The sequence below is a fragment of the Coenobita brevimanus genome, chromosome 55 (assembly GCF_032717465.1).
Source record: "Coenobita brevimanus isolate Jiangsu-jjx chromosome 55, ASM3271746v2, whole genome shotgun sequence".
Classification (NCBI taxonomy): domain Eukaryota; kingdom Metazoa; phylum Arthropoda; class Malacostraca; order Decapoda; family Coenobitidae; genus Coenobita; species Coenobita brevimanus.
The window spans coordinates 61501174-61515927 of NC_137008.1; the positions used below are offsets into that span (position 1 = coordinate 61501174).

A 14754-nucleotide genomic window follows, 5' to 3' on the forward strand; every position below is an offset into this window, starting at 1 on the left:
CAGAAACGTCCCCGGTCTGAAGAGGCTGAGTGAGGTGGTCCCGGCAGTGGAGTGCGTGCTACTGATGACCTTAGGGTGGGTGCGCGTGCGATATAATGCTTGCCTATTGCCTATTTTTCTTCTACTGTGTTTTATATGCTGTAGGCGATTAGTTTATTGTATCCTACGTAACTCTGTCTCGTCAGCAAACGCAACGTCCATCGTGACCCAAAAGCTTAGCGCGAAAAGTATTGCTATGGTTGTTACGAAGAACTGTATGTCGAAATGTCTGAGATATAATCGTCAGTGACAGATGGGTTTCTCTGCAACAAAAAAACAGGAGGTGTGGCAGTGTGAGTGACATGTTATTGTGAGTGTGGCAGTACATGATGTGGTAGTGTGATTAAAGGGTTTGCGTGATGTTTGGTAGTGGGCGGTGTGAGGTCTGATTGAGAGGTGTGTGTTTATGTTGGTGTGTCAGTGTGTGGTGTTGTAGTGCGTAGTGTGGCAATGTGTGGTGAAGCTTAGTGTGATGTGGCAGGGAGAAGTGTGACTGTGTGGTGTTGTGGACTGTAGTGTGTGGCAGTATGAGGTGTGGTAGAGTGTGGTGTAGTAGTGTAAGGTATGGCCGAGTACGATGTGGAAGTATTAGGCGGCTTAATATCTTCCATGCAGATTTAGTGAGCGCCTTGAAGTATAGTACATCTATAATTGGGTTCACTGTGCAGAGCCAGTATCTCATCGTTGTATTATAGATTATCACTGCAGCTGCTGATAGTAATACTGTTCCAGTTTTAGTCACGTATGGAAATCTTGCATTGTATTCTGAAAAAGTTTAATGGGTTCTGAATATCGTCTCGCAGAAATTCAAAAGTCGTCTGTCACTATCTATACCCTTTTTACTTTAACTTGGCCTAAAATTGCCATCTCTTCATTTGGAATACTGAGCTGAAACAATTGATTAGCACTAAAATATATTGCCTGATATAAAAAGTGCCATGTAAAGGATTTAGAGCCGTAGTACAGTTTTATTCTGCCATTGAGTTACTGGAAATAAGCTGCAAAGGGGAAAAAATCAGCCAGTTTAAGGTAAAAGGACTATAGTTATTTATCGGGAAGAACTGGATCAAGATTTATGTCCGCCAGTGCACATAAATGATCGCCCTCTGTTGCAAACCTGGTCATGACGTGTACACCTGCAATTGCACGTTATGCAGGTAATTGCAAGAAGATAGGAAGCTTAAATGGTATGACATCAGCACTTCCTGTCTGTTAGTGCTTTGAGTATTTTTTGTTTTCTTTTTTTGTGCTGTGAAAAAAATGATAAACCGCCGAAATTTGCCTCTTTTTTTTTTTAATGTAATTGCAGATTCATGACGTTTGAGATTGCTATAAAATGATTGTGACAAGAGAGAGAGAGAGAGAGAGAGAGAGAGAGCACGGGTTACAGCGACAGAGAGAGAGACAGGGCGACGAGGAAGAGATAAATAATATGGTGTACCGTAGACTGTACCGTACCTCAACCGATCATCCGTGTGGGTCACCTTGGATGCTGTCAGTGTACGAGGTTGGCGTGATGCTGCTGCTGCTGCTGCTGCTGCTGATGATGATGATGATGATGATGTTGATGACGAGGGGCTGTGTGACGAGACGCGACCTTTCTCCTTCGATGAACCTCTGCTCAGTTACTTGACATTTGCCACCCAGCCCAGCGGCACAAGGACGCATGCGGCTGATTAGGTGTGCTTTTTGCCCCCGGTCTGACCTCAGCACGTCCGCAAGGTGATGAGAGGGCCAATTTGGATGAGACAGGGTGCTTGCGTTGGGAGACTGGCGGGGCGTGAGACGGGAGGGAGTGGGAATATGCCTGGTAGCTATGTTGGTGGTTAAGACAATGAGTGGTAAAGACTGAGCTGCAGTGTGTGTGTGTGTGTGTGTGTGTGTGTGTGTGTGCTCGCGCGTGTGGGTGTGTGTAGGCCATACAGGGGTGAATAGCGTCCCACTAGAGACAACTCAGTGGTGGCATCTTACGTGGGTGTGGCAGTGGGAGGAGAGAATGTATATAGATTCAGGCTAGACACTGATAACGCTGACCAAGCCGTTCCTGCAGCACACGAGAAGACGCTTGGTGATGCGGACGAGGAGTGTTATGTATGGACCACCCTATATATCATCGGCATAAAGTGACAGGGTGTGAAGAAATCATGTGCTAGGTTAGAAAAGGAGTTACTGTATTGTTTTTCCTTTACCCTGGCCCAGATTTTCATTCTTTTGCAGCTTACTTCATGCAGAGAGAGACAATACTATGGCTCTACCTCCTTTCCATAGCACTTCTTCGTGACTGGTATGTTCTAGTGTCAGTCTATTGCTACAACTCAGCATTAAAGGAGAGCTGGCAGTTTTAGACCAGATTAGAGTAAAAAAGAGTATACAGTCACCCACGTTAGGCTAAAATGCTCTCAGTATTGATCAGCCACACCACTCGAGGCCTGTACGGAAAAGTGAGCCACACCTCTAGCATAGTATGTAGTATTGAAAATCTCATGTAAATTTTACAAGGATTAATGGAAGATACACTATACATCATCATCATTACCGTCATCATCATCATCATCATCATCATCATCATCATCATCATCATCATCATCATCATCATCATCATCATCATCATCATAGCCTTTTGGCCACCGAAGGATGGGGTGAGGTAGGGTAAAACAAAAACAGGAAAAAACCAGCACATAATTATACCGAGAGCAGTCCATAGTAAACTAATAAAATGGGCCCAAAAAATCATTCACATTTAAGGCATTGGAATCCTGGCTCTACCTCATAGGCATAACCACCTTCACACACACACACACACACACACACACACACACAGATATATAGATAGATAAGTAGATAAATAGATAAATATACATGCGAGTCACATTTTCTATCAGAGAGTCAAGTACACCCTACACCCTACTAATAACAGAGCAACGATAATTGAATAACGCGTTGCAGTGTGGTGGTTGGGTCCAAGGGTGGGAGAGTACATGAGGGGAGGTGGTACGTGGTGACAGGAAGGATCGTTAATTAGTAGGGAAAGAAAAACCTGAACGCCGTATAGTCGAGGTCACCTTTAACAGGATATGGCGTCAGGGAACAGATAAATGGACAGCCGTAAGAAATAATAAAAGTTCCTCTCACTATCGTCTGTGGCTCGTGTAGGAAATACGTTGATTCTTTCTTTTTCATTTTCTTTTTTCGTGGTATATCCTGCTGCTCGTTGGAGGACCGGCCAAACTTACTTTTAAGACGGCTGAAGAGTCACACTATCGTGACAATGAAATAGGATACAAAAACCCACACTGGCAGACGAAAAAAGATGTATTCCAAACAGTTTCGGCGACAGCTGTCGCCCTCTTCAGTGGATCTACAGACCAAGAGTGGTACATACAAATGTATAAATTAGATCCAGTGATGAGAGGATTAGTGGCAAGGTCCTTGCCGCCCCTTGTAATCCCTCACTCAGGTCGTGGACAGAGTAGAGGGAGAGTCAGGTGAGGTCACATCAGGTGTGGTTGGGAATACGTGTCCTCACCCTGCATATAAGCAGCTTCTCGGCATTTGTATGTACCACTCTTGGTCTGTAGATCCACTGAAGAGGGCGACAGCTGTCGCCGAAACTGTTTGGAATACATCTTTTTTCGTCTGCCAGTGTGGGTTTTTGTATCCTATTACTTTTAAGAAAAATTTTGCATGTCCTGTCGGGGTAAATCTAATAATCAAAATTTCATATCTTCAGAATTTGCATGTAATCAAGTTTGGCCTCTCAAGATACCCTAGGGCGTTCATAACCCCTTGGAGACAATTTTGTGGACTCAGTTATGGGTTGTTTCTTCTCGTATTAAAGAATAACCCATTTTACAAACACTGAATGACATTATCTGGTGGCAGCAAGAACAGAAGAACTAAATACCGTGGCACTGAAGGAATAGAGAAAATATTAACTATATATACCTTTTTTACACTAACTTGGCCTAATGTTGCCATCTCTCCATCTTGAATGCTGAGTTCTAACAATGGCTGAACACTAGAATATGATGCTAGTTATGAAGTGCTGCGGAAAGGTTGTAGAGCCATAGTATTGTCTTGTTCTGCCGCTGAACTTCGTGAAATAAGCTGGAAAAGGACAGAAGTCTGGGCCAAGTTAAGGTAAAAGCACTATATTCCCTTCATGCAGATCTTCTCTAAGCTCAAGAATATGTCTAACGGTAATAATAATACAGGAAAAGCGGCGACATCTCACTAAAGGTGTTGGCCTAAATTAAATAGCACATTCCTCCGAGTAATTTATTCTTAAAGATGAAGCAAGATGTGTCGTGTGCAAATACCCATTATAAGGTAAAAACGTTGCAGTCTTCGGTTTCAGGTTGGCGCTGCAGAAGTTCAGAGGTGAGTTCCCACGATCATTGGCTGGTTTTTGAGTAGACCGGGAGGCGCTTCACGTCCTTTGTGTCTTACTGTATTTTGAAAGTTATCCATGGTTATGTTTTCAGGCCATTTTTCAGTATCAGCATCATCATCATTGTCATCATCGTCATTATCATCGTCTTCTACATCTTCATCCCCATCTTCATCCTGAACTTCTTCATTTTCATCATCATTATTATTACTGTCATCGTCATTATCATCATCATTATCACCATCTTGACCTTTTTTCCCCCAGCTCAGGATAGGGTGGGTCTGGTACATCCCACAAGACTTTACTGTTTGGGAGCCCGAAAATTTCTGACATTCACAGTTTTCTTATGATCCTCTGGGGTCTTCTTGGCCGTGTTTGCTGTCTGTTTTTCATGTGTCTATCAATGCAATGGATATTCTTATTAGTTTATCCCCACAAAGGATTTTCCATTACATTTTTTTAAATCTAAACCTGCTTCTCATACCTATTATATGATTTCGTGTGTCCCTCTTCGTCATCTTTTCTTGCCCTTCGTGTCTTGGTTTCAAATTTGGCCGTCGGGTGTGCAAATGAAGGAGATATACACACATTCTGATACTTATAATTATTATTATTATTAAGATGCAACCGTTTTGACCCAACTTAGATCCTTTTCGTTAACTGGACAGGTATAAAGGGAGACCAAGTTAGCTTTACGCTACGTTTTGCCCTCATAAAAAATACAACATAATGATATACCGGGTACCTGGCTATGTTTTTATATATATATTTTTTTTTTTTTTTCGTCGCATAATTATTCGTTCATTGTTACCTCCACTTTTAGTCGCCATTTCTACCTCCTGCCCTCGAAAGCTCTTTTGTTTTGCGTTTTGCCTATATTTTCACTTACGTTTTTGTTTATTTTTCATCCATTATCAAAAGATTTTTTAATGAACAGAGGACACCTATAATCTGTTTTATGGATTTTAAAAAACTGAAATTTGTTTTTCCTCCTCTGTTCATCTTGTAAAAAAAAAAAAAGAAAAAAAGAAAAAAGATGCACCATGTGAACGACATAGGAGGAAAGAAGTATTGACAAAGAACATCATCATCATCATCATCATCATCACCACTATTAGCATCATTGTCATCAACTGAGTCATTGTCATCATCACCATCGTCATTATTAAGATCTGTGTCATCATCAATCTAACCTTCTTTCCCACCAATACATGGGATGGAAGGATCAACATACGGGGACAGGAGAGTACAACAAAAAAAAAAAAAAATCACCAGACATTCTTCTTGATAATATTCCAACTTTTTATATGAACCTGCTCCTGTTTCTGGATCCGCCCAGTCCCGTATAGAAGGATGATGATGATGATGATGATGATGGTGATGATGATGATGATGATGATGATGATGATGAGGAGGAGGAGGAGGAGGATAATGATAGTGATAATGATGATGATGATGATCTGCATTAACGCCGTCAGAATTAATACATTTTTATTTTCATTGTAGCTCCTGTTACAAAAATTTCTTTATCAGAGGAGAGACCCCTTTGGAACGAATTAACTCCTTTAACCCTTACAGTACGATGACGCCTTGCTGCCCTCATACTACTTTCTTCAGCCTGAGGCCTTTCGCACATGTTACAAGACACAGATACTAAACAGCAACAGAAAATGCGATAAACACCACCACTCCCCGTTATGGAACTTCTCTCTCTCTCTCTCTCTCGCTAAATGACCAATTAAAACGGCCACTATAATTAAGACCCTCATTATGCCTTCCCTCACGGTGCAATTAGAGTACAAAAAAACTGCGCTAAAGACAATGAAGCAGTTAAGGTAATGTGGTAATAAGACAGACCCCCCTGACGGTAGCCCGCATTCCCAGATTTACTGTCGCACAATGTTGTCATGAGTTCACAGCCTATTATTTCATTTTTTTTCCCCCCCGAGATATTTACTGTACTCATTTACGGCCTGTGTAAAGTCGCGAACATAATTTTAGCTCGCCCTCTGATCCCACCTCGACTGGAGAGAAGTCTAGATAAAGAGTTACGCCGGAGAGACACCTGTTGTTCAGTGTTAAGGTAAAGTTAAAGGTAGGGGCAGGCCCAGTGAGACGCTTAGCTGCCGTTCTCATCTCCGTACCTTGAACACTTGAGTCTGTAGTGGGTTATTCACCTATTTTCTGGGGTGAAAGGCCATTGCATCATCCAGCTTACCACAGTTACCTCCCCTCGGCGTTAATTTAGGTACTCATTTCACCTGCCCACCTGGCCCTTGGTAATTTCGGGTCGGCACCTTCACAGCTACCAGTGTTTACTACTTGGCCACCGCGGCGAATAGAGTGGTAGTTAGAAGCCTTGTTATACTACTAGTGAAACAGTTATCATGACACTGCAGCTGCTCACGTAAGATCGACAGACAATAAATACATAATAAAGGGTGCATTATAGACATGAACAGAAACACACACACACACACACACACACACACACACACACACACACACACACACACACACACACACACACACACACACACACACACACACACACAATACCCAATACAAGAAGATAAAGGTGAAATAAATCGACACTAACTCAACAAACATACGAACCAACAACATTTGATCCAAAAAATAATACAAAAATTGAACCAAACTACAACTGGGATGAGGGAAAAGACGTAGAGGGAAAACTTTTGTCGATCGAGTAACGAGAGAAGACACAAGAGATTTAACGAGTATATATATTTGATGATCGTGTAATGGGAGGCGAGAGGGAGAAGAAAAAAAGCTTAAATTAATGCCTATCGACCACGCGAGAGTCACGGAGAGACGGAGGAAGTGCGGGGAGGGGATGGGGGTATATTTGGCGATCGAGTAATCAGAGAAGAGGCGAGATTTAAAGATCAAACAGGGTCAAGGGGAACGGGTTGTGTGTGCGTGTGCTGTGACCTCCATCGGCTAGTATTCACGGCTGCATTCTTGGTGTGTGTGTGTGTGTGTGTGTGTGTTTGTGTGTGAGTTATTTTATCATTAAAGGGGTAGATTGCTGACCATAAGATCGCGGGCCTTTTCCCAACCGTGGCAAGAAATTTATTGAAGATATGAAAATTTCCCAGTTAGTGTGTTATGTACTATAGCAACCACTCTGCAAACACACACACACACACAGATACCTGACATTATTCACCGTTTTTTTTTTTTTTCCATAAAGCTAACCAACATGCAGTGAAAGAAAGTCCTACTCAAACAAATAACACCAGTCTTAATGAGATAACCCTAAGTTATCTAATTTTAGACAGTTCGGCATCAGTGCCCAAGTCATGACAGGCGAGGGTGTGGCTTGTGGGTGGGTTGGTGGGTCTGAGGAAATAGTCATCCTCATCAATATTGAGTCAAAAATTTTAAACAATTTAAAATACTTGTGACTGAACATGTGTGTGTGTGTGTGTGTGTGTGTGTGTGTGTGTGTGTGTGTGTGTGTGTGTGTGTGTGTGATTTGTGTTTACATATTAAGTGCCTGTGTGTGCTTCCTTCGGTGATTTTTTTTTTTTTTTTTTTTGTGTACTGCTATTGGTGTGGGAGATTTCGTAGTGCCGTTTCCTGTGCTATTTTTTTTTTTTTTATACCATTAACATAAAGGATATATATGGTATACTTTGCAAAACGTATCACTTAGGGAAAGGTGTTGCGAAATCTTCAAAGCCAACGAGAACTTGCGTGTGGAAGTACATTTGCGCCCTCTGTGTGCGCGTGCACTTTGATGTGGGGAGTAGTGTACTTGGGTCTTGGGGCTTGTACGTAGTTGTACGGCTGTAAGTGCCTGTAAATTAATGTGTCTCTGCCCTCTAGGGGAGTAACTTAAATTAATAAAAAAGATTAACGTTAACCACAGTATAATACCTAAGTGGGCCTGCAGCTGTGAAAGTGGTAAAACTATTTACATCTGCTTCATTTATGCACATACCACAAATGCTCAATTAGCAACAAAAAAATCGCAACACTTACAGTACAACCTCTCAGGATCCTGTGACTGACCTTCAACTGAATGCAATTAGTCTGGTGTTGGCAAGACTTTTATGTTACCATTGAGTTTGTATGCATGTATAAGTATGCATCTATGAATGTATATCTGTATGTAAAAAAAAAAAAATCTGAACTGTGACAAACGTTGACATTCAGAGTATGTTCTTGACTATGACCCTGGCAGGGCAAGCACCAGCATGTGCAACGACTGAAAGCGTTTATAGAATACTAGAACTGTTCGACCTCAAGAGAGTTAGTGGCGAAAGTGTTACCATTGCAAAGTTTTTGTGACTTACTCTTGACTTAGTAAAAACGATTGGCATTTACAGATATATAATACTAGAGAAGACGCGACCATGAAAGCATTAAGATGTGAGGTATCTAGGCCGCCTTGTGATATGAGAGCGAAAAATTGCACTTGTTAAATTTTACTACTCAGCATAATATTAAAGTGCACGAGCTCTGATATTATATTTTGAGGTACAGCTTAATAAATCCAAATCTGTCTGGGGATTTCTCTCATTTTCATATCATTTGCATATCCCGTTCAGTAATTCCTGTATATTTGGGGGTTCTGAGCGAATGATACCAGATTCCAATACTTTTATTTTATTATAATAGATTTAGCAAGATCTGTTAATGCGGTGGGAGGAATAACACAAGTAGTTTAACCCCTATACGCCAAAGGACTTAAATATCACCTGGCTCTGGAAGAAAAAAAAAAAAAAAACTAGGGCCGATTGGGTTAATGGAGATTGTTCCTAACCCCTTCATCTTAATGTGATCTTCCTTAACCTGGATAAAATTGTCTGGCTGTATCAAGTTTAGAAAAAAAATCCCAGTGTTGTTTCATCTTCTCTCCCATGTTTTTCATCCCACCAATTTTATTCACTTGTCACTTTATACCAGTAAGAAGATCATTAGGCCCTGACACGAATACCTGACGGTGTAATCGAACTAGTTAACTGCAGATGAGTATAATTTTCCTGCTTCATTAGTACGCATACCATAACGTATAATCTGGGACAAGAGTTCGCCAGATATTTCGCGTTTTCTTCTCGCTTTCCTCAACTGGCTAATATTTCATAGCTGAGTGAGGCATGGGATGTTTCTCTGTCCATTGATGATGCTTTGTGATAGGATGCGTCATGGAGGAAAGTAATGGAAATGGCTAAGCGTGAAGCAGACGTGGTGAATAATAGTATGCGAATTGTAGCCCTTGGTTGTCTGGTGAATATAAACAATATACTTTTCTCTGTCTTTTCGCAAGAAACAAGGGACAAAATATTGAAGTATTATCTAGCAACATGCTATTTATAGCGTATGCTTGCTGTCTCTATTAATATATCATCAAGTGGAACTGTGTACAATACAGGTCTTAAACTGTACATACAAAAATATATTTTTTGCAAAAATACAGGGAAGAGCAACAACGCTCATTGTGAAATCATCGATCACCTTGGTAAGGGTGCCCCATTTTTTTTTTTTTTTTTTTTTTTTTCAAGGAATTGCACATGCTTATCTTGCTTCACCAGTGCTCATATGAAAACTTATGTAGTTTACCTCATCTGTGCACATACCACAAGGTACACAATATGTTTACGTCGTCAGTGAACCTAGCACAACGTACATCGGGTATTTCATTAGTGCACATGCCACATCTTACATAACTTGCTTGCTTCATCAGTCCACATACCACAACGTACGTAATTTGTCTCATCAGATCGCTTACTACAGTGCACACAACATTTATTTTTGGATATACTACAAAGTATACATTAATTTTACTTAATTGGTGCACACGATAATCTTGCTTCATCATAGCACACAACATAACGTGCATAAGGTACCAAAATACATATATAAAAGTTTACAAGGTGTTCCCTTCATCAGTTTACATACTAGTTTCATCAGAGCACATATACAAAAAGCACATAATCTGCTTGCTTCCTGATTGCACGCTCCTGCCATATAAACAATTGCCTTCAGGCTCACGAGCAAAAGTGGTGTGAGTCAAAAGGTCGGACGGGGCAGGAGTCCAAGACCACTGGCACAGAAAGCCACTCCCTGATCTAGCTCGGTTTAGTCCAGTTTGGTTTAGCTTCATTCTGTTTAGTTCTGTTTAGCGTATTTTAGTTTTACCTCAGCTCAGCAAAAAGGCGTAGGAGTCCCATTTTCCTGTCCCACGAAGTCACTCCTTGACCTAATTCATTTGAGATCAGTTTAGTCTAATTCATTCCTGTTGTCTGTTTACTTTTTGCTTACTTAATCGCAGCTATGTTCGGTTTACTTAGTTTAGTTTACCCTAGTTTAGTAAAAGGTCTGGTGGCGTAGGAATCCCCGGCTACTGTCACATAATGGCACTCCTTGATCTAGTTCAGTTAAGTTACTTTAGTTCAGATTTGTTTAGTTTATTTAGTTTTAGCATACTTTACTTAAGTTCTGATCAGTTTAATGTATTTTAGTTTACTTTAGCCCAGTAAAAGGTTGGGTGGTGCATATCATCAAGCCGCTGTCACCTAAAACCACTCCCTGATCTAGTTCAGTTTCTCCTCCACCACCGAGGTTACACACCAGTTCCCGTCCACCCCCACCCATATTCTCAAGAGTGCTCGTTCGCGCGCGCGCGCACACACACACACGCGCGCACACGGGCACACACACTCATATATATATATATATATATATATATATATATTATTTATTCATTTATGTGTGACAAACATACATAAATATGCACACATACATAAATCTGCACATGCACCAAATGCATGCACATTCTTAAGCAAATCTACACATAAACAAAATATACTCACCTTCACGTGCAGGTACATGAAGCATTAACATACAAAACTGTATTTCCACACCCACCTATCCTTTGAAAAAAAATAACCTTTTCCTAGACGTGAAAAACTATATTGTTGCGCCTTTTTTTTTTTGGTTAAGCAGGCGCCAGCAATAATACAATTTACTGTACTTTCTCTGGGAAGCCACGGCAAAGCAGTTTCCAATTTTTACACCACCTTTGCACAATATTTAAGTAGCCACCGGTCCAAGCATTCACCAGTGTAAGTGACAGCATGTATTGTTCTGAAATGCACTCACACTAAATGGTTATGAAACACTGCTTTTACTTTTGGAAACCAGTCACGTCCGTCATAAATTACTGTCACCTAATTAACACCAGTCACACTTGGCAGTCACGAATGCGGCCGTCAGTTCTCCACTCCGTCCTGTCTATTGTTTGCACCCCGACACCCATCTCGGTCTGGCATTGTCAACCCAGCACAGCGACAACCAGTGTTTCCCCTTTTGTGCTGTGTTCTGTTGTGTTCTGTGCTGTTGTGTTGTGCTGTCATTGTTATCTATTGGCTGTACATTGGTTTTCCCCTCTCTCTCTCTCTCTCTCTCACACACACACACACACACACACACACACACACACACACACACACACACACACACACACACACACACACACACACACACACACACACACACACACACACACACACACACACACACACACACACACACACACACACACACAGCCAATAATTACCACAGACACCAAAGGAGTGAACGTAATGAGCCAATATTTCACTTGCATAACACCGTCATTCATTGTTCATTACTTTGCAACGATACATTAATCCCTTCAGCCCGAGGATGTCATTTTCTCTTATTCTTGCTGCTGCCAGACGATTATATTCAGGTCAGGGGAGGGGAGGTTAAGGTAGGCCAGGTAAGGTCAGATTATGTTAGGTAGAAGAGATTGGTTTAGGTTGGGTTGGGTTTAATTGAGTTAGGTTAGGTTAGGTTAATTTAGGTTGGTTTGGGTTAGTTTAGGTTGTTGGCTTAGACTAGATTAGGGTAGGTTACGTATTGAAATTATCCCCAGTAATGAAGAGGCTGTTGAAGGGTGTATCTAACCCCCTTCAGTTTGAAAAAATCTCTCCAAAATTTAATATCATCCAGAGATTTCAATAACAATATTAATATGACGGTTCGGGGTGTAGGGGTTAGATTATATGTTCTCCCACACCTGCAATTAATAGATCCTTTACACCTTGCCAACACGAAATGAATTCTTGTAAAACTGATCAGCATTAATCGTACATCTTGAAATCCCGTTACTTGACTTAGAGCCCTTTAAGTGCTTGGGATTTATTGTGCCCGCAAAATTACACACTGGATATTAAAGTTAGGTTGAGCAGTATAGTCTGCAGGATGAAATAGAATGTGAAAAAGAAACTAATTAACGTTATTATAATTATGAGGAAAGGAGGCCGACCTTGATAGCCGGTGGGAATTTTACTACTGTGTAATTATAATGTTGCGTGAGGAGACGTGATTGAACGAACTTGGCGTGAAGCGTGAAGCAAGAGAGAGCGAGAGTAAGGAAGGGAGAAATGAAGACAGTGAAAGAGGAGGAAGGAAAGAAAGGATATATATAGAGACAGGCATACAGATAGACAGACAGAAGGAAGAGAATGCAAGTATAGAGTACCGGGAATATAAAAATAAATGTTAGCCATCAAAACAACACGATCCCCACACAAACAACATATAAATTACAACCTACACCTTTTTCCCTTCGCTCCTAATTGTTTCACCATTTCTTCGTCCATGAGTAACCCCGTTTTTCTTGCACCAGCCACCCTTTACACAAAAAAAAGAAAAAAGGAACTGAAAGACAAAGAGGAGAGAGAAGAGTGTGGAAAGGGAAGAGATGTGACTGATAGAGAGGAGGAAAAAAGGCGGAAGAGAACTGTCAGGGGATAGAGAATGAGAGAGAGAGGCGGAAGAAATGTTACTGAGATTGAGGCAGAGATAAGGGAAGGAGAAAAAGAAGAAGAAGAAAGAGGAAGACGGCTCAAAATTAATGCCTTTCGACTCTACGGTGGTCATTATTAAGGCTGAGAATTAGTTTTTACGTAGTTTAGAAGAGAGAGAGAGAGAGAGGGGGGGGGATAAAGAGTGAGTGAAAAGAGAAAAGCGGTGAGAAAGAGGATAAAGTAGAAGAGGGGAAGAAATATGAGAGGGAAAAAAGGGCGAGGGAGAAGGCGAGTTAGAGAGAGAGGGAAAATGAGAGAGAACTGAGGGAGGGGGAAAGAATAGGGTTGCTGGGTGAGACCAAAGAGAAGCGAATGAAAAGAGGAGGGGAGAGGGAGAGGAGGAGGAAGAGGGGGAGGAAGAAGGGGGGAAGGAATGGGAAGGGGAGGCTAGTGTGTGAAAGCAGTTCACCTCCCCTCACTGAGTTTCCTCATATTTGGTGTTCTGCTCACTAACTTGTGGCCCTTTCATGCTCGCCTTACACGATTTTCCCACCAACGCATCAATTTGCTCATGTTTCTGTGCATGTGAGCCTGATTCAACTATTGGAAAGTGAATGGACTAAAAATAACTCATTGAGTGGTACGCTGTCATTTCCGTATGGCTTCATCTTTATTGATATTTCTCTATTTTTCCCTGTAATCACGGTGATGTTCAGGCATCATAATCATCATCATGACGATTTAATTTCGTGTTTTCATTGGTGCATCATCATAGCCGTGATCATGAATATGGTTCTCATTGTCATCCTCATAACAACCCAGTTCCTCATTTCCACTATTACATCATCATCATCATCATTATCATCATCATTCTGTTCCCACCATTATAGTACAAATATAGCAGGTATTAAGTTGTTGTAGCCAATTCTGTCCACATCACACTCCAGATTTTTATTTCCATGATTGACTGCATCCGCTTATTAATTCAGCAAGCACATTAGTTACTCCCCGGGACTCCCTTCCGTTGCTTTGGCTGTTATTCATGATCACGGAGATGCATCCTGTTTGTGCTGGAATACATTTAATCATATCTTTCTTAAAAGTAATCGATTATGAAACATATGTACTCGTATTTAATCTTATGTGTCGAGATGAAATGTGTCACTGGTACTAGCAAGTGAACTATTAGCCTTAGTCTTTCTTGACCTCTTCTACTCTAGGACTATTTTTTGCTCCTCATGCTGCCTCCAGACAATTCTAATCAGCCTTGGAGAGACTTTGCTGGCTGGAGGAGTTACAATAGAATACTTCAGTAGCTTCTTCAGAACAAGGGGTCGTTAGCTGAATTAAATCGTGTCAGTAGCAAGAATATAAAAAGGAAGATTTCGTATTGAAGGGGATAATTAACCATGGCCGTCACAAATTCACCTTCTTAATAGCAGTGGCGTAGCCGGGTCTTGACAGATGGAAGGGGTGGGGAGGTGAGACGAAGCCCTATGCTGGAGGGGGGGGGGGAAG

General features: G+C 41.2%; 1 protein-coding gene across 1 annotated transcript in view; it reads left to right on the forward strand.

Annotated features, from left to right (window-relative positions):
* Window positions 1-14754, forward strand: part of LOC145401416 (uncharacterized) — a 72538-nt gene that overhangs the window by 56526 nt on the left and 1258 nt on the right. The window lies entirely within an intron of this gene.